Genomic DNA, 25,511 nt, shown 5'->3' with positions numbered 1-25,511 from the left:
CCCCCTTTGGTTTTTTTTTTTTTTTTTTTTTTTTTTGTATTTTTGGTAGAGATGAGGTTTCGCCATGTTGTTCAGGCTGGTCTCAAACTCCTGACCTCAAGTGATCCACCTGCCTCAGCCTCCCAAAGTGCTGGGATTACAGGCGTGAACCACCACGCCCGGCTGGGGGTTTCTTAAAATAAATGTAAAACTTTAGGATACAAATTCAAAGGGCCCAAGCACCACCCATGAATTAAGAGTTCCAAAGCAGTTCTTCTCCTTAGCAAATAAAAAAGGGGATCGTTGTTTTATAATACCATGCACTAAGTAGCTCATTCAAAACTGCAGTAACTTATTGATATTATAATTTCAACAATATATTCTACTTCAGGGCTATTACTGAAGTTACATTTAAATCACATTATGAAATGCAAGAAATCTTTTTTTTTTTTTTTTTGGCTCTGTCGCCCAGGCTGGAGCGCAGTGATCTCGGCTCACTGCAAGCTCCGCCTCCCGGATTCACGCCATTCTCCTGCCTCAGCCTCCAGAGTAGCTGGGACTACAGGCGCCTGCCACCTCGCCCGGCTAGTTTTTTGTATTTTTAGTAGAGACGGGGTTTCACCGTATTAGCCAGGATGGTCTCGATCTCCTGACCTCGTGATCCGCCTGTCTCGGCCTCCCAAAGTGCTGGGATTACAGGCTTGAGCCACCGCGCCCGGCCTAAGAAATCTTAAAAGTTAGACATCAATGACAACAAAATCTCTTTGTATTAAAAATTTATCCATTAAAGATTTTTAAATTTTTTTTGAGACAAGGTCTCACTCTGTTGCCTAGGCTGGAGTGCAGTGGCATGATCTCCACTCACTGCAGCCTTGACCTGGGCTCAAGGTTTCCTCCCATCTCATCCTCCCGAGTAGCTGGGACCACAGGTGTGTGCCACCATGCCCAGTTAATTTTTGTATTTTTTGTAGAGACAGGATTTTGTCATGTGCCCAGGCTGGTCTTGAACTCCTGAGTTAAAGTGATCTAAATAAGTTCTACTGTGTCTACCTGGCACATAGAAAATGCTCACTTAGTGGTCTGTTCATTTTTCTGTCAGAGAAATTGCCAAGAGTTGCCAAATTTTCACCACCAGTGAGCAAAGTGGAAAACCAAAGTCCCTGGTTAATAGCCTCCAGCTTTAGAGTTATCATGTAAACATTCATTTGAAAATTGGTTTCTTGAAACTTGGTAGAAAGAAACAATATAATTACACGACAGGTTCCTGGATCAGTTCACAAAACGTAGTTAATTCATAATACACTCAAAGCACCGTACTCATACTGTTCTACCTGCTCCTGAACAATGTAAAACGTTTTCTCTTCAGAGAAATATAGGCATCAGGCACATCTCCCCTCTTACTCCACTCCAGAGATGAGAAATTTCAAAGTGGCTGTTACTTCTAGTTGCATATGTATGTGTAAGGCAGAAAAAAAAGGCTAAATCATTGATTCTCTGGGTATTCTGAATCGGGTTACAATAAACAGGTAAGGCTCAGGTTCCTCTAAGACCTCAGTTTTGTGCTAAAGAGTTCATACAAAAAGCAAGAACCACAGGTACTTCACTGCTGAAGTCTTTCAGTATATATTTTAAAGATTTAATTTAAGGCCGGGTGCGATTGCTCATGCCTGTAATCCCAGCACTTTGGGAGGCACATGCAGGCGGATCACCTGATGTCAGGAGTTCAAGACCAGCCTGGCCAACACGGTGAAACCAAGTCTCTACTAAAAATACAAAAATTAGCCAGGCATGGTGGCGGGCCCTGTAATCTCAGTTACTCTGGAGGCTGAGGCAGGAGAATTGCTCGAACCCGGGAAGCAGAGGTTGCAGCGAGCTGAGATTGCACCACTGCACTCCAGCCCTGGTGACAACAGCGAGACTCTGTCTTAAAAAAAAAAAAAAAAGACTTAACTTTAAATTGATTATGAGTGGAAGTCTTTATTAAAGACAAATAAGGAATTACCTCTAGATGGCAGATGAATTAGAAAAGTTTTTGTTTGTTTGTTTTTTCCTTCAGACACTCCCCACCAATTTCCAGGTAACAAACTTGAATGATTTGGTTTCTCATATATAGAGTATAAGTCTACAATACAATAGAAAATTATACTCTCTATGTTCTATACTCTATATATGCTAAAACGAATGTGCTCTTCAACCATAATTTGAACACACATTCAATAATTCTAAGATAATTTACACATACAGAGGCAGTGGGAATTCATCTTAAAATCATTCAATTGATTTTGTTCTTCATTTCTCAATTTGAAGGGCTAGGAGTCCAAACTATTTCCTTGTTGCTGCTGTTGATATTGTTTTCCTTGTTAAGTAAATTATTGTCATGTCTACATTTATAATTGTAAGTGACACACATTTTTTATAATCACAATCTATAATGCTATCACAGTTACGTATTAACATGTGGAGTGACTAACTTTTTTTTAAGGCTGTCTATTTCATCAAAATTTCTATTCTTTGATCAGAATTGTAAAAAAAAAGTTATTTAGGCAAATCTATAGTTTGTAAATCCATTTTAAAGTCCATGTAAATTGTTTTACTTATTTTAGAGAGAAAAAACTCAACCACTACATGTTGCTATTCCTTAAGCGAAATGTACACAGAGAAATTTTAGAATCTGAATCTTAATTGAAATAATGATTCAATAAACTTCAAAGGCCGGGAGTGGTGGTGCATGCCTGTAATCCCAGCTACTCGGGAGGCCGAGGAAGGAGAATCGCTTGAACCCGGGAGGCAGAGGTTGCAGTGAGCCGAGATCGCACCATTGCACTCCAGCCTGGGCAACAAGAGCAAAACTCCGTTTCAAAAAAAGAAAAGAACAAACTTAAAAATCTGTAAATGTGGTTATCATTATTTGAAGAAAAGAAAATCTTCTGACTGGGCGCGGTAGCTCACGCCTGTAATCCCAGCACTTTGGGAGGCCGAGGTGGGCGGATCACGAGGTCAGGAGATGGAGACCATCCTGGCTAACATGATGAAACCCCGTCTCAACTGAAAATACAAAAAATTAGCCGGGCAAGATGGCGGACGCCTGTAGTCCCTTAGTCCCTGCTACTCGGGAGGCTGAGGCAGGAGAATGGCGTGAACCCGGGAGGCGGAGCTTGCAGTGAGCGGAGATGGCGCCACTGCACTCTCCGTCTCAAAAAAAAAAAAAAAAAAAACCTTCAGATAAGTCCACAGATCTTAGCTAAGAGCAAGAGGAATTTTTAATAATCTCTTTGAATGTTGATATATTTTCCAGTCTTCTCTCTCCTTAGGCCAATTATTTAGAAAACTGTACAATAATTAATCCGTATGCAAATTTTAAACTATAGCTCAAAAAATTTATTGGCTACTGTAAATTATTAATTTTCCAGTGTAGGGTATGGCAAATATTCAATAAGTGCCTCATATGTGGAACAGCTGGTGTTCAGCACTGATTTTTCAAGCGCAAACTTAAGAAATGAATAAAGTTGTAATGTGTATAAATGCACATTATACAACAGCATGGGACTTCTTTGTGTTACTTGTAAAAGGAAAGGTTTTCACCTTCCTCATTATGAATTCCAAAAATTCAAAAACTGTTTTTCAAAATTTTGACTGCTTTCATTATACGCACAATGCTTCCACACTCTTCATTCCTACTGTTTCCAGCAGATAAACATTCTCCTCTTTCGATTAGCAACCAATCCAAGCTTATTATCTTTCTTTTTTGAGGCAAACTGCAACATATCATTTCAATTAAACCCAAAATATTACTCCCATATTTCTTATTCAAAGGTCTTAGGAATAAGCTTCATGCTTCTCACAGAAGATGAAATGATCTATCAACATATGTAACTGATGTTTCACATTTTATTTTCATTTTGAGATTTTGTACCTATTGTCTAGTGATAAACTTTTGCAACTAAGTGTTTCCTCTATATTTTAGATGGCTTAGGCTTAAAAAAAAAGTCTAATGATTTAATTATGAATTTTTCCTTAAGTGAAATTCACTAAAATTAATTTTCTCACATTTTCATTAATTATACAGGCAATATTTAAAGTTTTTTAAAAATGCCTCTTTAAAGGGTATGTTATTCATTTTGTTACTCTATGACTTTCAATTCCTGAATATAAAATAATAAATTTTAAATGACTAAATTTTATTTATTCACTGATTAAGTCAGATTTATGACCTCCTCTACCCATTCCAACTACTTTGAGTTTTGAATGAAACAACCTCAATTGTAACAGAAGAAACATCTGTTGCTTTTTTTCTTCACCAGGGCTTTCCTAACTGAAAGAAGAAAGGCTCTCTGCCTGACCTCCTCTCTCCCTCTCCCTCTCCCACCCCTGCTCCCCACCCACACTAAGTTCCTTAAAACTTTAAGTAAATGCATTATTTAAAATTTTACTGTATCTATTAAAAACATCATAGTTTAGAAACATTCACTTCCTTACTGAACTTCAAAGAATGACTAAATGCTATTATACATCAAAAAATAAGACATGCGTCTAACAGAATATATGTTGTAACTAAAACGCAAACTTCAAGGGTATAATTGAACTGATCAATTCAATCAAGTTGTCACATATTCCGGGCTCATTAAGAATTGTTTAGGGGTAAGATTTTCTTCTGTATCTAGATTCAGATAGCATCTTGTATGCTATATTTTCTTTGCCAGTCCAAGGCTAACATAATGGCAGTCACTACCCCAAGAGGCAGACACCAAATGGTGCCACCCACACTCTCACACTGTGCCTCATAATAAACCATAAAGCAGTGGAATGCACCGGCCCCTTTATGAGCAAACAATGCCTAAGCTTCATTAGAATACAGCTGACATTTTCAAAGCACAAATACTTTTAAGAAAAATGTACTAGGGAAAAAAAGGAATGAAACAGCTATAAAAGCTGAAATATTTTTCAAGTGTCAGGTTGATTTCCAAGGATCCTTGGGAAGTATATTTTGCTGTTGGCAATTTAAAAGTTTTCATAAGTGGAAAAAATGTTTATTTAAAGGCAAAGCTTATTTTATTAACTACTGGGGGAAAAAAATGAAAGTAAAAACTATCCTTTGAATTGCTTTCACAAGTAATAGTCATGAAGGACCTTTAAAATTACTGATTTCCTCAACTGCTGCTTTAGTTCCTGAATTAAGAAAACTGAGCTCCAGAATTATTTTCACATTTTAATTAATTTATATAAGTAACTGAGTAATAAACTAACTCTTCCCCTCCCCCCGGCCTGCCCCAACCCCCATACATAACCCTGTAGTTTTTCTGTCTGCAACAAGCAAGGACGTCTTGAAATCAGCGTGCTCCTGGCTATTTACCAATTTAATATTGCTGCTCTTTAAAGAATATAAAATAAGCGCTGTAAAAACTCACCCAGCAGTAAGAAACAAACTGATCCCTCTTACCTGGTCTAAGGAAGCATGCCTCTCACTGCAGTACCAACAACACTCTACAGTCTTTGTTACCATTCAGTGGAAACTTGAGACTGTGTCAGACGTAAGCAATCGAGCTCAGAAAAGCTCAATTTAAAATACTTCTCAGTAAAACTAAAAAGATGCTCAAGAAAACTGTTTAGTTAACTGGCTTTCAAAAGACATATGAATACTGTCTACAACAAAGACATCTCAAAAGAAATTGAAAGTGCAGGTCTTAGATGAAGTGGCTTTTCTATGTAGAACCCTGCTTTCTTATTAAATTAAAAGGATATTTTTATTTTTTAAAAATGCTTAAAGTACACACTTGATTTTAGCCAAAAGGCTGAGAAGTGATAAAAATGCTTAAAGTAAAAGGGGTGAAATAACTACAAGTTAACATTTTTCTAAATATCACTTGCATTTTAACTAACTTAAAAAATAAGATTAAACTTACTCGTGAAACCTGCATAATTTGAATTATACATATCAGAGTATCTGCTGGCTCCTGAGCAGTCACAAAGCAGGAGACTTAATGCATCTTGAAAGCAGAGCAAAAGCACCACGAGTTTCAGGGGGGAAAAAGGAGGAGAAACTCTTGAAACACTGGTCGGGGCTTTCTGAACTTGTAATAACTGTCCAGCTCTTGTGGGAGGAAAAAAAATGTCCCAGTCCTGCCCCCTGAGATAGGAGGCTATGCTTCAATGCCAAAATGAATGACAGGCCCATTTCTGATATCAACAAAGAGCAGCTTAGTTGTGCTTTTTTTTTTTTTTTTTTTTTTTCACTTTCCCACACAGAAGTTCTAAAATTTCCAGGTTAGTCCCTTTATAGCTAGGGTTAAGTACCTTTCTCCATTTTCTCAAGAGGGAACCCAATTATGTTGTCCTGTTTTTTTTTTAAATGACTAATTAAATATACATACCTAATCATCTTACTTAGTTTTCCTAGGCAGGAAGCTGAACAAAAGATGACCTCTTAAGTTCCTTTCCAAATCTATTCTTTTCTATATCAGATAACCATATGACTGTCAATATTAATAAGCTTTTCCAGCATCCTGATGTATGGCACAAGTAGAAACAAAAAGCAAGGTAACATTAAAAACAAAGCAACTGAGATAAAATTTTCAACTAGCAAGATGTAAAGATGATTTACCAAGGTACATGTCTTTGATTACACAAATTCAAAACAAACACTTCAATCAACAACATATATTTGCTGAATACTTACTATATGAGCCGAGCACTATTTTGGGCCCTGGAGATACAGTAGTGAATGCAACAGACAAAAGCCAAACAAAAAATCCCTGTCTTTAGTGAGCTTAGTTTATTTCAGTTCACTCTAAGTATAACTCTCCTAGATGACTAAGGTACTTTTCCTTCGTTGATTAGTTATCACCTATTCTGAAATATTCCCCTTGGAAAGTATGTCTTGACAACAGCTCCAGGAGATGCTGCAAAGTATTTGGTGCTCTGTTCAGTGTTGTATCACCAGTGTCTAAAACAGCGTCTGTTAGATACTCAAATATATACTGAATCAAATAGATCAGAGAGCTTTTTCTGACTCAAAATTTTCCTTTGCCAACACATATTATACTTACACACATACAGAGATATGACAACAATAATACAATACAGGGTGTAAATTAAATTGGGTTGTAAACACACGTTAGTATAAACAAAACTGAAAATACAACCTATATGGCCCTCTATCTTTCCAGATTTTATAATAAAATCTGTTTTCACTATAGGATGTGAGGTCAGTGCAATATCTGAGTAAATAAATTAGATAAAATTCTATAAACTAAGTTTTTGTGGACAGTCAGATTTCAGAGGAGTTTTGAAAGAAAAAAGAAACTTGGAAATTACACAGAATCTGATCAGTTTGGTATATTAAAATCTTACATGTTTATATTCATTTTATATTTCCACATTTGGAAACAATTTTAAACTCCCCATCCTGCTTTACACCATTCTTGATCATCTTACCAGATGATGCTTCTTACAGAGAAAATAAGTGTACACCTCTAACTTGTCAGATCAGCTGGAAGTGCTCACCTACATCACCCAAGACCAGAATATTCGGGGGCTAGATATGGTCACATTTACTCTGTTATAGTCTTAAAACAAAAGGAAATTAAACATTCAAGTACTCAAGTATATTTCCCATATCTCCAAATAGAAGAGCATCCCCCTGCCCTCCCATCGTCCAGAGCTAGACAATAATTACAAGTTAAAATATAAAGTATCTAGTGTATGTTTTAACAATAAACCTAACAGCAATCCAAGGTCAGAAAGATGTGATAACTGAGGTCAAGTGACAAATAAAATAAGGTGGGACCAAAGTAGGATTCTACTATTCTTGCAGGATGAATTCTCCTTTTCCCATTCCTTCCTTCAATAAATACCTATTATGTATCAGGCACTGAGCTAGGCAACCTATTACCTACTGTCTACTCCACAGATCGGAACTTCAACCTATCCCTCCAAGTTTCCCTCTCCATGCTTGCCTTCCTTTCTAGAGCCTTTTCTCCGGTCTCAAATTATTTACTCATACTACACCCTTCAATCTGTTCTGATGCCTTTCTCGGCAGGTAGCATAAGCACTACCTTTTATGTTCTTCTACAAGTGTATGACACAGTGTGGGGAACGTAATAAGACTTCTCACTCAGATGATAAAAATACAGATTATATAGGTCGTGTCAAACAATTTCTCCTTAAACTTATATAGAAAATCCATTTAAGCATCATTAATTACAACTATTGATTATCTGGAAGACACCAAAGGTAGCTAGACATTCTCCTAGGTTTATAAACTGATTTATTTGGAGTTTGCGACATTTATTGGCAATCTGCCCAAATATTAAGCCCATTTAACAGACACATGTATGATTCTATAGGCAGAAATGACACTGTGATAGTGTAATGATAGGTATATCTAGCAGGCATTGGCCAAATAAACACTATCTATCAGATCTGTATAATGAAGTAGTAGAAATTAGCTATGTTACATCTATATTTATATTTTCAAGTAAAATATCGAATCTTCCTGACAAGCACTACACCTAAAGTAAAAACTTTCTGCTGTCACTTGCACGGTTAGGTGTCAATTTCTTAAAAACATTGCATAGTAAATATTTCATATTTCATGTTTGCCTGCTGCTCTTCCTCTTTCCACTTTTTCTTTTCTTTCTCTCTTTTTTTTTTTTTTTTCAGAGAGAGAGCGTTTTGTTCTGTCACCCAGGCTGGAGGTGATGTGCTGTGGTGTGAGTACAGCTCACTGTAGCCTCAATCTCCTGGGCTCAGGTGATCCCTCCCACTTCAGCCTCCCAAGTAGCTGGGACCACAGGTGTGCACCACCATGCCTGGCTAATTTTTGTATTTTTTGTAGAGACAGGGTTTCGCTATGTTGCCCAGGCTGAACTCCTGGGCTCAAGTGATCCTCCTGCCTCCCTCCACAGTGCTGGGATTACAGGTGTGAGCCACCATGCTTAGCTCTACTTTTTCAATATGCACATTTTTCTGAGTTCTGTGCTTGGTGCTCTTTTCTTCAAGATCTACACTCCCACTCTGGAGGATGTTACCTATTTTCCATAGCTTTATCACCTCTACATAGATGACTACAGAAATTTATACTCCCAGCCCTGGCTTTTTCTATTCTGCTGTAAATTCTTATTTAGATGCCTATTGGACATCTCTGTTTATATATCCCATAATCTCAACTCAGCCTCTGCAGTATTGAACTTCCTGTCTACCTTCCCAAAACCCACTCATCCTCCTAGGTTCCTCACCCTTGTTAAAGGCATTAATATCAAGAACAGAAAGTGATTTTCTTCTTCCCTCATCCTCACAACCCAAATGCCCACATTGTTTCCAATTTTTTTTTCTAACATATATCATTCTCCTAGTTTAAAAACAAAACAAAATGAGAAATATAACTTCTGATGTCTACAGCTATACCATCCAAAATGGTAGCCTTAGCCACATGTGGCCATTTAAATTTAAAGTGATTAAAATTAAATAAAATCGGCCAGGCACGGTGGCTCATGCTTGTAATCCCAGCACTTTGGGAGGCTGAAGTGGGTAGATCACCTGAGGTCAGAAGTTCAAGACTGGCCTGGCCAACATGGTGAAACCCCACCTCTACAAAAATTTTAAAAATTAGCTGGGCATAGCCCCTGTAGTCCCAGCTACTTGGGAGGTTGAGGCAGAAGAATCACTTGAACCCAGGAGGTGGAGGTTGCAGTGAGTCAAGATAACACCGCTGCACTCCAGCCTGGGCGACTGAGTGAGACTCTGTCTTATAGAAATAGATAAATAAAATTAAATTTAAAATTTGATTTCTCAGTCATGCTAGCCACATGTCAAGTGCTCTATGGAGCTGCATGTGGCTAACAGCTACCGTATTGAACACTGTAGATACAGAACATTTCCATCACTGAAGAAAGTTCTATTAAACATCTCTGATCTAGAAATCAATGGCAAACCACTTAAATTAGTAATCCAATTTTTTCTCAATATAGCCCCAGCCCCAATTTACCTGTGTTAACCTTATCTTCTACCAAAACCCCTATGCATGCTTTATCACAGATTAGTGGGGCCCACAGAATCAAGTTGAAGGCTTCACAAAGATAAGGGAGGCCTACACAAGCTATGTGGAGAGGGACCTATAGGAGAGAAAGAAAGCAAAGATTCTAGAGAGGACAGAAATAGTTCACTAAAGACCTCACAAGTTAGGAAGGGACAAAATTTTGGAGATAATACCTTTAGCCTTAGAGAAGAAATATGGTATAGTGGAGAAAGCATGAGCATTAGAGTCAGAATACTTCATCCAAATTCAAGTATTTGTTTAGTTATAAGGGACGGAAATCGAACTCAAACTAGTTTAACGTGAAAGGAATTAGTTGGCTCAACAGGCTCACAGAATCCCAAAGGGTGAGATAACTGAACCAGGAGGGTCCACTTTGCAAAAGGGTCTTTTGTAGGCAGCAAGGGCTTTAGCTTTCAAACTTACTTCCTTCTTCAGAAACTTTAATATTTCTCTTTCCACTGAGTTCATCTTAACATTTCAATTGCAGAGATTGTTCCCTTCTAACTGCTAACCAAACTAAAAACATCCTACTTCCCATCTCTCTTTAACCACCAAAATTTTTTAGTGTGGTATCTATAGCCACTATCTCAGCTTTTGTACCAACTATTAATTAATTATTAAATCTTCAAAAATGCACCAAGTACCTCTGACATAACCACTGTGTTAGGCACTAGAGATACAAAAACAAACAAGGCATAGTCCTTATCCTCAAAAAATAAAACAAAAAAACAAAAACCCAATTTGGCTTCCATCCAGCTGCTCAAATGAACTGTGTTGTCTAAAGTAGCTCTAAATGAGCTCTGCCTTGAAAAATCTAATAACGCTCCACAGGCTTGCTGTATTCTGGCCTTGCTGATCTTACAAATCCCATCTTCTTAATACTATTACAACTGTCTTCTCTTGGCTTTTTTTTTTTTTTTTTTTTTTTTTTGAGACGGAGTCTCGCTCTGTCACCCAGGCTGGAGTGCAGTGGTGTGATCTCGGCTCACTGCAAGCTCCGCCTCCCAGGTTCACACCATTCTCCTGTATCAGCCTCGCGAGCAGCTGCTGGGACTACAGGCACCCACGACCATGCCTGGCTAATTTTTGTACCTTTATTAGTGACGGGGTTTCGCCGTGTTAACCATGATGGTCTCGATCCCCTGACCTTGTGATCAGCCCACCTCGGCCTCCCAAAGTGCTGGGATTACAGGCATGAGCCACCGTGCCCAGCCTTCTCTTGGCTTTTATAAAGACTATTCCTTCTCTGTTTCCACCCCGACACTTGTGAAGTGGTTCCTTTATTTTTTTCTTATTACTTGTATTCTAGATGGCTCAACCACAGCCATCTCTTTTGCTGTACTGCTGTTTCAGAAGGTGACTGACTGAATCACCATTAGGAGTGAAAGGGGCACACTATAAATAATTAGAAGCTGTCTGGGAAAAGTGGAACATATGGATTGCTGTTTAAAAACTTTCATTAGTTCCTGTCTCCAAATCTTTAAGTATGCCATACAAAAACCTACTTTGAACTAATTGCCTTTATGGATTAAATTTCTATCTTTTTATGGCTGTCTCAAAGTCTATCTTCACTCAGTACTCAGAGTACACTGAGACAATAGTATGTCTAATGAAGAGTCTCATTTGACTCTCTCCCCCATCTAACAGCAACCTCATTACATTTCCTTGGTCAAAAGAGCCCACAAATCACTCATAAGCCTCACTGAGAGAGATGAGAAAATGGAGGCTTACTAACATCAAATAACTTGCATAAATGCTAGCAAGTGGTAACACTGAGATTCTAATTGATATGGTTTGGGTGTGTCCCCACTCAAATCTCATCTTGAATTCCCATGTCTTGTGGGAGGGACCTGGTGGGAGGTAATTGAATCATGGGGGCAGGTCTTTCCGGTGCTGTTCTTGTGATAGTAAGTCTCACGCGATCTGCTGGTTACTGTAAGGGGGAGTTTTCCTGCACAAGCACTCCTCTCTTTGCCTGCTGCCATACACATAAGACATGACTTGTTACCCCTTGCCTTCCTGCATAATTGTGAAGCATTCAGCCACATGGAACTGTAAGTCCAATTAAACCTCTTTCTTTTGTAAATTGCCAGGTCTAGGGAATGTATTTATCAGCAGTGTGAAAATGGACTAATATACTAATCAAGTTCTTGACTTCTCAAAGTCCATATACTTGGTTACTACTAGTATTAATTACAGATATGAATTCAATGAGATTTTAATCAAAAAGCTTACTAAAGCCTAATATTGTTCTCCACGGCATATACTAGCCCATTTGTGCCAAATAAACTATTCTGGATGGGAAAAAAATAAAGATCACTTCAGTCCTCTATATAAAAACTTTTGATGGTTCCTTATTAAATAGATAATACAAGGTCTTTAATGGATAACTGTTTTAGGATAACTGTTTTTCTAGGCTCATCTTCCATGATTCCAGCTGCATGACTTATTTACCATTCCCTGAACGGTCTATGACCTTACTGCTAAGGTCAGAATTTTCTTCACCTGGTAAATTAGTGCTTATCCTCCAAAACCCATAGAAAATGTCACCTCCTTGGTTAAGATATTCACAATTACCTGAATAGACCTGGTCCTATTTTGAGTTCCCACAGTATTGATGATGTGCACTTATTATAACATTTATCACAGCCCTTTGTAATTTGCATGTCTCTCACTTCCTGTAGTCTGTGAGTTCCTCCACAGCCAGTTTTTGGCTCTCCAGCCCTCCTATTCCATCTCTGTACCCTCCTCATCTAGAAGACCACGTAGTAGACAGCATGCACTCAATAAATAGCTATTAAACAAATAAATAAATGAAAAGCGACCTTCACTTGATCAAATACCTTCAGTAGCTTCCCATCTGTTAAAAGAACTCCCCTGAATACAAAAGATATTCCAACTACCTTGGCTTTCTTTCCAGCCTCTTTATGATTACACCTAGATGAAATTTTGTAACTAGTAACATTCCGTTTATAATTACCAGCAACTAGCTCCAATAGTCACCTACAATTCTCTGTAATGTTTTCCCAAACATGCTAAAGATATTCCTGCTGTCCTGTCTTAAAAAACTCATGGGGCAGTCTTGTTCAAAATGTCTTTTCCCCTCTTTTTTGTCTCTTCAAATTCTACACACTCCTCAGCATCCAATGGTAGTTTCAACTCATTATAAGACTCTCTATGGCCTCGAGTGTAACCTAACTTCTTCCTCTATATTCCTACACAAAATACATTAAATATCAAAACCAATATAGCTAAAATAAATATGTGTTTTAAGAATAACTTTTGTATAAAAACTTTTAACTAAGTTACATGATAAATTCTCAATAAGCTACCATCAAAACTGCAAAATTTAGTTTGTTCATTCAATCTACACATATTTGCTGACTGTTTACATGTGCCAGACATTAGGAGAGGACCTAAAAATATACTTGTGAAGATATAATTCCTAGCCTCAGGAAGTTACAGTCTAATGGAGAACACATTATAAACAAGCAAATAAATACAAAAACATCATCAACTGTGTTAATGGCAATGAAAAAAACTAGTGGGCATTAGAAAGATGGAAAGGGATATTATTAATACATTTTATGCTCTTTTATTATAGATAAGGTGGTCCAAGAAGACCTCTCTGAGTACTATTTAAGTTGCAACTTAGAAGGTGAAGAGGTCTCAGCCATGGTAAAAGCAGGGAGAAGATCAGGCAGAAAAACAGAACTGTGCAAAGGTTCACATAATATCCATAATTAAAGTAAAGCAAATAAACTGAAACTGAGGAAGACAAATACACATAAGGAAATGGTTTTGCAGGGGGAAAAGTAATTTACTAGTTGTGGTTGTTTATACAAAATAAAAGAGGGAATTCAGTTCTTATTTTCTTATCTAGGACTACAGTAAAAAACATGGGGGAAAGAAACAGAATCATGGATGCCATTCTGAGCAAAAGATTAAGGAGCAAGATTATCAGACATCAATAAATATTCTGTAAATATTATCATGAATGCATAATATTCCACTATACAGTTGTGTCATGCTTTATTTCCCTTTTAAATGGATATTTACAGTCTTCATATTTTGCAGTTATACATCATCATGTAATAAACATGTCTCCACCCACATCTCTGATTCTTTTCTAATGACAAATCCCCCAAAAGCCTTTCTACTGAGTGAAAGAATATAAATTATCTTAAGGGGTTTGATATTTAATACCAATTTGCTTCCCAAGAGTGCTTTTGCTGATTTTCGTCCCCAACACAAGTAGACACAAAGAAGAAGTAAAAGGGCCAGGTGCAGTGGCTCACGCCTGTAATCCCAGCACTCTGGGAGGCCGAGGCAGGCAGATCATGAGGTCAGGAGATTGAGACCATCCTGGCTAACACGGTGAAACCCCATCTCTACTAAAAATACAAAAAATTAGCCAAGTGCAGTGGCAGGCGCCCGTAGTCCCAGCTACTTGGGAGGCTGAGACAGGAGAATGGCGTGAACCCGGGAGGCAGAGCTTGCAGTGAGCCAAGCTTGCACCACTGCACTCCAGCCTGGGCGACAGAGCGAGACTCCGTCTCAAAAACAAAAAAGAATAAGTAGAAATACTGTAGATAAGAAGATAATAATAAATAGACAGAATAAGAAGTGGATATAAAATAAAGATACCAATTTCTCATACCTTTGCCAACAAAGGTAATAATTTTAAGAATCTTTGCTAACTGATAGAGGAAAAAGATTTTGTTTTTAAATAGCTTTTTATATGATGTCCAAAATACTGCACATGCTCATGTCAGAAAAAACTGCAAAATATAGAAAAGCACACAGGAAGAAACAAAAATAATCTAGAATTCAATCATCCAAAAATTACAATTAATGTTCTGTGTACACGTATTGAGTCTTTCTATACTACATTTTTTTTTTTTAACGAAAAAGAGGATCAAACCGTACGTGTTAAATTTTTTGAACTTAACAAATTGTTTAACTTTTAATATCTACAGAATACCACCATACAAGAATATCACAATATACTGTTAATTATCATGCTGCTTCCAATTTTTCATTATTATTAACAATGCCATGATAGGCACCCTTTGACTAAATCTTCCCACAGATCTTCCTTTACTTTATTAGGATAAATCAACAGCAGAGACATGGCTAAGTCAAATAATTTGTACAATTTTAAGCCTTTTGATATGGTACTGTGCAAATTATCCTCCAGAGAGGTTGTATCATTCTGAGTTCCCATATTCTCTACAATCTTGCCAAATGCCAGTATTAACAAAAACAACCCTTTGCTAATGTGACTGGCAAAAATCAGCTTTTGTCATTTACATTTGCAGTTTAATTACTAGTGAAGTTGAATTCATACTCATATTTTTATTAACCATTTGCATTTCTTCTCCTGTGAATTACCCATTCTGCTGCCCTATTTTTTCTTATAGTGTCAATATTTATTTTTTTATTTGTATTACATTTAATCATCAGGTTTCCTTAGTCTTCTCTGTTATGTGACAGTTTCTTGGCTATTGGCTATGCTTTGTTCCTGATGACCCTGACAGGTTTTTGGGTGGTTGTTGTTTTGAGACAGGGTCTTGCTCTGTCACCCAGCCTGGAGTGTGGTGGCACTATCATGGCTCACTGCAGCTTCGACCTCCTGAGTTCAAGTAATCCTCCCACCTCTCACATACCCTACTGCTGCTGGGAAAGAGGTAGGAGCAAACATCTTGTTTCTGGGCAAGAAGCAGAGAATCCTCACTGGCCCAGGATTCTGATGCCAAGCAGAGGTTTTCTACTGCTCAGGAAAGGGCAGATTAAAATACCACCCCTGAGGTTCAAATGAACAGGGACTGCCTAAAGCTAAGGCTGACCCAGGACAATAGAAAACCACCTATGACACCACCATAAGCCTAGCACTACGTAACAAGCAGCATCAGTCAACCACTAGTGAAGGGGCAAGGATATGAACAGAGACTCCCCCTCTGTGATAGAGGCATGATGGGACTGAGGAAAGCCAACAGTGGAACAGGAACACTGAAGAAAAACTATCTGGTACCCCAGGCTCCAAGTACAAGGTAACAGCAGCCCAAGTACACTGAACATAATGATACCAACATCAAAATCCAAATCCACCTCAACTCCAGACTAGGTTGACTCAATGTCATAGGCAATTGGCCTGATGGGAGAGGTATGCTTATATCCAGACATAAATACCATCTACCTCAGTCTCTACTGTTTTTGTATACATGATGTTTGCCATTAAACTGAAAATTACAAGACATACACAAAATAAAACACACATACACACACACAGGCATGCACTTTACCAAGAGATAAAGCTATCAACAGAACCAGACTCATTTATGACCTAGATGTTGGAAGTATCAGTGAGGGGCTTTAAAATAACTATTCTTTCATTTTTCTCATCATTAGACTGGAAGAAAATCTTTTCTCTTTTTAATCACTTCAAAAGATACTAATATTCTATGGTAGGCTCAGTGGCTTATGCCTATAATCCTAGCACTTTGGGAAGCTTAGGCAGAAGAACTGCCTGAGGCCAGGAGTTTGAGACCACCCTGAATAACACAGCAAAACCCTATCTCTACAAAAAAAAATTTTTTTTTGAGACGGAGTCTTGCTCTTGTTGCCCAGGCTGGAGTGCAATGGCACAATCGCAGCTCACCGCAACCTCTGCATACCAGGTTCAAGAGATTCTTCTGCCTCACCCTCCTGAGTAGCTGGGATTACAGGCAGTCACCACCATCATGCCCGGCTAATTTTGCATTTTTAGTAGAGACAGGGTTTCTCCATGTTGGTCAGGCTGGTCTTGAACTCCTGACCTTAGGTGATCCGTCCAACTTGGCCTCCCAAAATGTTGGGATTACAGGTGTGAGCCACCATGCTCGGCTAAAAATTTTTTTAATAAAAAATAAATTAGCTGGGTATGTTAGCTCACACTTGTAGCCTCAGCTACTTGGGAGGCTAAAAGAGGAAAATCACTTGAGCCCACGAGTTTGAGGCTACAGTGAGCCATGATCATAACACTACACCGCAGCCTGGATGACAGAGCAAGACCTTTAAACAAAAAAAGAAAAGATAATCAAGACTCTAAAGCAACCACTAAAAATGTATTGTGGGGTTTCTAACTGTATTTGATACTTTCCTGGACTCCGTCCTATGTGCCTTTTCTTTTGACAAATTTTAATCTGTCTCCTTCAGCTGTAATAAACCGTAACTGTGAGTATAACAGCTTGCAATGAGTTCTTTCAGTTCTCCTAGTGAATTATCAATCCTAAACGTAGTTCTGGAAACCTCTGAACTTGCAACTGATGTCGTAAGTGAGGGCTGACTTGTGCACTGCTTCAAAACTTTGCAATTGACTAACATCACAAAGTCCTTTAACAGAAATGTATCTTGAAAGTACTTTCTTCCAGCCCATGGCCTGTCTTTTCATTCTCTTAACAGTATCTTTCTTTCTCAGAGTAGAAGTTATATTGTTTGGCTGTGGCCCCACCAAAATCTCATCTTGAACTGTGGTTCCCTTAATCCCCATGTGTCACGGGAAGGACCCGGTGGGAGATAATGAATTATGAGGGCCGGTTTTTCCCATGCTGTTCCCATGATAGTGAATAAGTCTTACAAGATCTGATGGTTTTATAAAAGGCAGTTCCTCTGCACACACTCTCTTGCCTGCCATCATGTAAGACGTGCCTTTGCTCTTCCTTTGCCTTCTGCCATGATTGTGAGGCCTCCCCAGCCATGTGGAACTGTAAGTCCATTAAACCTCTTTCCTTTACAAATTATCCAGCGTCAGGTATTTCTTCATAGCAGTATGAAAATGGACTAATACAAGAAGTTTTAATTTTAACGAACACCAACATCAGTTTTCTCTTTCATGAATCATGCTTTTGGTGTTGTATCTAAAAAGTCATTGCCAAACCCAAGGTTACATAGATTTTCTTCTATTTTTCTTCCAGAAGTTTAATAGTTTTATATTTTACATTTAGGTCTATGATCCATTTTGAGTTAATTTTTTGTGGAAAGTATAAGGTCTATGCCTAGGTTCATTTTTTTGCATATGGACTTCGATTGTTCCAGCATCATATGCTGGAAAAAACCCTTTCCTCCATTAAACTGTCTTTGCTCCTTTTTCAGAGATCAGGTGACTATATTTGGGTGAGTCTATTTTTGGGCTGTTTATTCTGTTCTACTGATATATGTGTCCATTCTTTTGCCAATAACACATTATCTTGATTATTGCAGCTTTATCGTAGGCCTCAAAAATCAGGTAATGTGAGTCTTAGATATGGTTTTTGACAATTCATGAGTTTATCTTTTAAACTTACATGTTAATGTATTCATTTTTATTCTAATTATTAAAAAGTGGTCTTATATTTGTTACTCTGTTATGTTCACTGCTCAACACTATCTCTTATTATTTGTCTTTTGCTAGTAAGACATTTTCTTTTTCCTAATAACACTGTAAATAGTGGTTTTTTTTAGACGAAGTCTCGCTGTCGCCAGGGGGCTGGAGTATAGTGGCATGATCTTGGCTCACTGCAACCTCCACCTCCCGGGTTCAAGCGATTCTCCTGCCACAGCCTCCTGAGAAGCTGGGACTGCCAGCTCCTCTGGCACTTACCACCACACCCAGGTAATTTTTGTACTTTTAGTAGAGACAGGGTTTCACCATGTTGGTCAGGATGGTCTCGATCTCTTGACCTCGAGATCCGCCTGCCTCGGCCTCCCAAAGTGCTGGGATTACAGGCGTGAGTCACTGCGCCTCACCAGTGTTTTTTTTTTTTTTTTTCCTACCATTTATTAGTGCAGCAGAAAATCTGTGGCGAATTTTATGTATAGCTTTTTGTAGCAGTCTCTTTTTACTTCTTGCCTAGATGCTTATTTATTTTTTTAGACTGAGTTTCGCTTTTGTTGCCCAGGCTGGAGTGCAATGGCTCGATCGCTCACTGCAACCTCCACCTCCCGGGTTCAAGTAATTCTCCTGCCTCAGCCTCCCAGGTAGCTGGGATTACAAGCATGGGCCAACGTGCCTGGCTAATTTTTTTTGTATTTTTAGTACAGACGGGGTTTCTCCTTGTTGCTAAGGCTGGTCTCGAACTCCCGACCTCCGGTGATCCAACCGCCATGGTGTCCCAAAGTGCTGGGATTACAGGCGTGAGCCACCACGCCCGGCGATGCTTATTTTTGTTATTTATTTATTTATTTATTTATTTATTTATTTATTTATTGAGACTGAGTCTCACTCTATCGCCCAGGCTGGAGTGCAGTGGTGCGATCCTGGCTCACTGCAACTTCCCCCTCCTGGGTTGAAGGGATCCTCCTGCCTCAGCCTCCCAAGTATCGGGGATTACAAGCACTTTCCACCATGCTCAGCTAATTTATTTTTGCAAGCAGATAAAGGCTTGTTTTATTTAAATGGCTGGTCTATGTAATCACGGAGGCCAGTATGTACAGACAAAGGGGGAGCTTTTATTTCTTGGTCTCTTCCTCCTTGGACAAAGTCTTGATCTCCTCCTTTTTGGCCTGCAAGCGCTCTTCACGGCACTTGCCTAGTTCCTTGGCCTTAGACCTGCGGGCCTCAGCCTGGTCAGCCAGGAGGTTCTTGTGGGCCTTGTCCGCTTTCAGCTTGTGGATGTGCTCCATGAGAATCCGCTTGTTTTTGAACACATTTCCCTTCACCTTCAGGTACAGGCTGTGATACATACAGCGATCAATCTTCTTAGACTCACAGTATCTTCTAAGCAGCCGGCGCAGAATCCATGCGACCTTCTCTGGCATTCTGCGCTTGTACGTTGAATGTACATTGGCTGTACCCTTCCACTTACTATGCGCATGTGCCTGCCTTCCGGCGGGCCAAGGTATTCTTCAGGCATTAAGCCCAGGAATGGACTGTCAACAGGCTTGCGATGATCAGCCCATCTTTGATCAGCTTCCAGATCTGCTGACGGGAGTTGGCATTGGCGATTTCATTAGTCTCACTGGGGTCCAACCAGACCTTCTCCCTGCCACAGCGGAGGACAGAAGAGGCCAGCCTCTTCTGAAGCCTGAGCATACTCATGGCTGCGGCCACAGCAGCAAAAGGGCTTTTTTTTTTTGAGACAGAGTCATGCTCTGTGGCCAGTCTGGAGTGTAGTTGCGCAATCTCGGCTCACTGCAACCTCTGCCTCCCAGGTTCAAGTGATTCTCCTGCCTCAGCCTCCCAAGTAGCTGGGACTACAGGCGTGCACCACCATGCCCAGCTAATTTTTGTAATTTTAGTAGAGATAGGGTTTCACCATGTTAGCCAGGCTGGTCTCGATCTCTTGACCTCATGATCTGCCCGCCTCAGCCTCCCAAAGTGCTGGGATTACAGGTGTGAGCCATCACGCCTGGTCGTGTTTTGAAGAATTTCTTAATAAACCCCATGATGCCTTTAAAAATTTCTGCCAATTATCTGAAAGTTGAGAAATCTATCCAGGTTTGGTGTTTGCTAAGAAAAAAGTAAATTCTAGGTGGTATCTGTCCACCTCGTTATTATTTGACTTTTTTTTTTTCTTTTTTTTTTTTAGACCAAGTCTCACTTTGTCGCCCAGGCTGGAGTGCAGTGGCAGTATCTCAGATCACTGCAACCTCCACCTCCTGGGTTCAAAGGATTCTTCTGCCTCAGCCTCCCAAGTGGCTGGGACTACAGGCGAATGCCACCATGCCTGGCTAATTTTTTGAATTTTTTTTTTTTTTTTTTAGTAGGGATGGGATTTCACCATGTTGGCTAGGCTGGTCTCAAAATCCTGATCTCAAGTGATCCACCCACCTTGGGTTCTCCCAAAGTGCTGGGATTACAGGTGTGAGCCACCATGCCTGGCCTGACTTTAAACTTTATCCACACATGCCAGATCTAGTATTGAGCAGTCATATAATACTATGGCTCTCATCTATTTGGGGGATTAAAGATCCCTTTGATGATCAAATTAAAATTATATACTCTTTAGGTAACAGAATTTTGCTCAACAGTTCAGTTTGTCATGACTTGAAGTCAATTTGTATATCTAATGTATGGATCCCAGATTCACTATGGCGCTGAAAAACTAAGGAAGATCTTCTGACCCTGTTGTCTTGTTCCATGTGCATGTGATTGGCAGTCTAATCCTACATACTTTGAAACAGAATATAGTTCTTCCCTAGTCAAAAACAGGACCTAACTTTAAGAGTTGTTTAAGCTGGTGATTGGTTTATTAAACTGTTCTCTTTACTCCTGTAAATATTTGAAATTTTCCATAATAAAAAGTTTAATCTGTATGTCTGTCTAAAGTAGGGCCTGAGAAAAGGCATACTGCTCCCATGGATTTTCTCTTTGCCCCTTCTCACCACTACTTCATCACATCTGAAAACGTACCCCAACAAATCCACTTCTGCCACTGCCTTTACAGCGCTCTGGTCACCAAGGGAAGTACAGAGGTAATGATAAGAGAGATGGGAGGGAGAAAAAGAGCCCTGGTTGTTGCAGATAGCAGTTGCAACATGGGGTTGGTGGGAAGCTGCCAAGTTTCTGGTTGGTAAAGATCCCACTTCCTTAAATTTGTAGGTATGAAGTAGAGAAGGGTAGAAATCTACCTTTTTCCTGCCTGTCCCGGCTATTTTGTCTCAGAGATCTACCTTCATTTCTACTCATCGAAATTCCTCCTGTTGCCTGGCACATTTTAATCTGTATTCCCAGTTTCTATTTGTAGCTTTGCTTTTTTGTGTATTTTCCCAAATTTGACCAAAGCATAATAGAGAAAATTAAGTTGGGTCCCACCAGCTAGCTGTCATCTAAACTCGGGCTTCCCAGTTGATTTTTTGAGCCCGAAAGGTCTGAAAATAATCTAGCACACATTTAACCTGGGAAAGGCAGGTAAGTGGAAGAGATAGCTTCTCGTGTGCTCTTGCCCCTCTTCTGCCTTAAGCCACACTACAATCTTACATAAACAGAAATATGCCTACTGATACTATTGAGCACGTTAAATACAGGATATTAAAAAAGAAAGTGGCAATTTCTCTCAAGGAACCTCTAATCCAGATTAATAAAGTTGAAAGACTTCCAATAGACGTGAAGTTTAAACTGAAGCACTGTTGCAACTGAGAAAATAACTTTTATCTGAGGAATGCAAGTCCTTTTAAATATCAGGCCTAGATAGACATTAAAATGAGATTACAATCATGCCTACTCCCCTCCTTTGAGCTATGTATTCATCTGTTGAAACTGCTTACTATTGCCACAAGTAGCCATAAATTAGCTTAATAATCCACAGCAGGTGTTAATTATAATAACACTATAATCCACACCTTATAGGTTAACAATGTATAGTCAATCACTAATTAATGTTATTTCTGTAAACCAGTGAGAATTCCTAACAACTTTGTACAGTCTACTCCCTGTCCCCCTATTTTGCCTTTCAAACTCCATTTGTAACTGCTGCTAATAGGAGTGTATACTCAGGGCAACTTGAATCTATGTTCCCAGGTTGTAATCCTTAAGCTTTGCCCAAATAAACTATCATTTATGTTTGTTTTGCCTCTATTTCTTCATTTTAGGTTGACATATCCAATTAGAAACATTCAAGTTAATCCACAATAATGTGTGCTTGATAAAACTTACAAATTAGTGAACTAACATGCTATTTTTTTTTTTTTTTTTGAGACAGAGTTTCGTTCTTGCCCAGGCTCCAGTGCAGTGGCGCAATCTTGGCTCATTGCAACCTCCACCTCCCGGGTTCAAGTGATTCTCCAGCCTCAGCCCGCCGAGTAGCTGGGATTAAAGGCGCCTGTCACCATGCCCAGCTAATTTTTGCATTTTAGTAGGGACGGGGTTTCACCACGTTGGCCAGGCTGAAATTGAGCTCCTGACCTCAGATGATCTACCTGCCTTAGCCTCCCAAAGTGTTGGGATTACAGGCGTGAGCCACCGCTCCTGGCCCTAATATGCTAATTATTAGATACTCTCAAACTGAAAAATAAGCACACAGAGAATATTAAAACCAAGTAGCATAAAGAGGTGCTCTGAGATTAGCTGGGTGTGGTGGCTCACACCTGTAATCCTAGCGCCTTGGGAGGATGAGGTGAGCTGATTTCTTAAGCCCAGGAGTTCAAGACCAGCCTGGACAATGTGGTGAAACCTCGTCTCTACTAAAAATACAAAAATTAGCTGGGCGTGGTGGCATGTACCCATAATCCCAGCTGCTCAGGAGGCTGAGTAGGAGAATTGCTTGAGTCTGGGAGACTGACATTGCAGTGAGCCGAGGTCGTACCACTATACTCGAGCCTGGATGACAGAGCGAGACCCTGTCTTAAGGAAAAAAAAAATCAAAAAAAGAGAAAAAAAGTTAAAAAAAAAAAAAAGATCAGTAGAGGTATAGTTTTCTGAATTCCTCCTTGTTTTGTCAATAATATTTCAGACTAATAAAATATTTCTAGAGAAAGATATAAGTGCAGAGAAGTTTTCAACCTCTGATCTGAAAGACTTGATTTTTTATTTTATAGGGTCTCGCTCTTTTGCCCAGGCTGGAGTACAGTGGCACAATCACAGCTCACTACAACCTTGACTTCCCAGGCTCAAGCAACCCTCCCACCTCAGCCTCCCCAGTAGCTGGGACTACAGGAGTATGGCACCATGCCCGGCTAACTTTTAAATTTTTTTTGTAGAGGCAAGGTTGTACTACGTTGCTCAGGCTGGTCTCAAACTCCTGGGCTCATGTGATCCTCTTGCCTCAGCCTCCCAGAGTGGTGGGATTACAGGTATGAGCCACTGTGCCCAGCCTGAAAGACTTAATTTGAATTGCCTCTATCACTTGGGAAATTAATTAACTGCTCCGAGTCTCCATTTTTTCCACCTCTAAAATGGGTATGATAATAGCACCTATCTTGCAAGAAGGTTCTGAAGATTATATGAAATAATGAATATGAAGGGCTTCTTGTAGTTCCTGGCATATAGCACTCAAAACACAGACTTCTTATAAAAAGTGTTCATCCTCTGAAAATAGTGAGCAAAAGTAAGATGGTGACTAAGGTTAAAAGGTACTTTAGAAAAGGCATACAAAGAAAATAACAAAACAAAACCATTATAAGTAAACTACAGCCCAATATCCCTCATGAACACTCACGAAAATTCTAAATGAAATTTTAGCTAACTGAATTCTAGAATATATAAAAAGGACAACATATGCCTAAGTGGAGTTTAACCCATGAATGATAGAAGGTTGGTTTAACATTGGGAAATCGATCAATATAATTCCCCATATCATCAGAATAAAAAAGAAAAACTACACTATCATCTTCAATAGATGCAGGTAAGGCATTTAACAAAATTCAACAATCATTTATGACAAAAACTCTCAGCAGACAAGGAATAGATGGGAACTCACTCAAAATGCTAAAAATCAAACTATAGAAAACCCATAGCTAAAAATCATACTTATGGTAAAAAAAATTGAATACTTTTCCCCTAAAATCAGGAACAGGACAATGATGTACACCTTTACTACTCTGACAATGAACTAGAGGGCTCAGCCAGTGTAATAAGTCAAGAAAGGAAATGAAAGGTATAAAATAAGAAAGGAATATGTAAAACTTTTTTGTATACAAACAAAATATTGGCCTATATGGAAAATCCTACAGAATCTATAAAAATGGACTAGAAGAGTTTGACAAGGTCACAGTTTGGCAAGGTCACAGGCAGCAAGGTCAATATACAAAAACTAACTGTATTTCTATCTTCTACCAACAAAACGAAATCAGATATTAAAAATTTTAAACATTATTTACAATAGCATAAAAATATTAAATATTTAGGGATAAATCTAACAAAATATGTACAAGAGCTACACAATGAAAACTGCAATATATTGCTGAAACTATAGAAGACAAATTAATGGAGAGAAAAAACATGTTTATAAATTAGAAGATTCAGGCTGGGTGTGGTGGTTCACGCCTGTAATCCTAGCACTGTGGAAGGCCGAGGCGGGCAGATCACAGGCCGAGGTCAGGAGTTCAAGCCTGGTCAACATGGTAAAACCCCATCTCTACTAAAAATACAGAAATTAGCTGGGCATGGTGGCAAGCGTCTGTAATTCCAGCTACTTGGGAGGTTGAGGCAGAAGAATCGCTTGAACCCAGGAGGCAGAGCTTGCAGTGAGCTAAGATCCAGTCACTGCACTCCAGCCTGGGTGATAGAGCAAGACTCCATCTCAAAAAAAAAAAGGTCCTTTATGATAATGGTTCTTGTTTTCATCTTTACTCTTATCCCAGACACCTATCCTTCTGTGACACTGAACTGCTTTTAGTTCCCTGTTTTCTCTTCTCTGTCTCTTTTAGCCTTTCTATATGCTCCTAGTGGCCAGATACAGTGGCTCACGCCTATAATCCCAGCACTTTGGGAGGCCGAGGCAGGCGGATCACCAGGTCAGGAGATAGAGACCATCTGGGATAACATGGTGAAACCCTGTCTCTACTAAAAACACAAAAAATTAGCTGGGTGTGGTAGCACAT

At 39.2% G+C, this 25,511-nt stretch overlaps 1 protein-coding gene and 1 pseudogene across 5 annotated transcripts in view; both read right to left on the bottom strand.

Annotated features, from left to right (window-relative positions):
* The window catches only part of TFDP2 (transcription factor Dp-2), a 196,407-nt gene that overhangs the window by 71,048 nt on the left and 99,848 nt on the right, over positions 1–25,511 (bottom strand). Inside the window, exon 1 of one of the 5 annotated variants that reach the window (XM_025377603.1) lies at positions 5,417–5,465. The exons of 3 other annotated variants lie outside the window; for them this stretch is intronic. The gene's annotated coding sequence lies outside the window, so the exon portion shown is untranslated. Of the gene's footprint in view, positions 1–5,416; positions 5,466–25,511 lie in introns of those variants that run through there. One more of the 5 variants, XM_025377606.1, reaches the window with a different exon arrangement.
* Positions 19,409–20,073, bottom strand: LOC112619551 (annotated as a pseudogene).

Source organism: Theropithecus gelada, chromosome 2 (genome assembly GCF_003255815.1).
Source record: "Theropithecus gelada isolate Dixy chromosome 2, Tgel_1.0, whole genome shotgun sequence".
Classification (NCBI taxonomy): Eukaryota; Metazoa; Chordata; class Mammalia; order Primates; family Cercopithecidae; genus Theropithecus; species Theropithecus gelada.
This window is presented reverse-complemented; position numbering and strand designations above follow the sequence as displayed.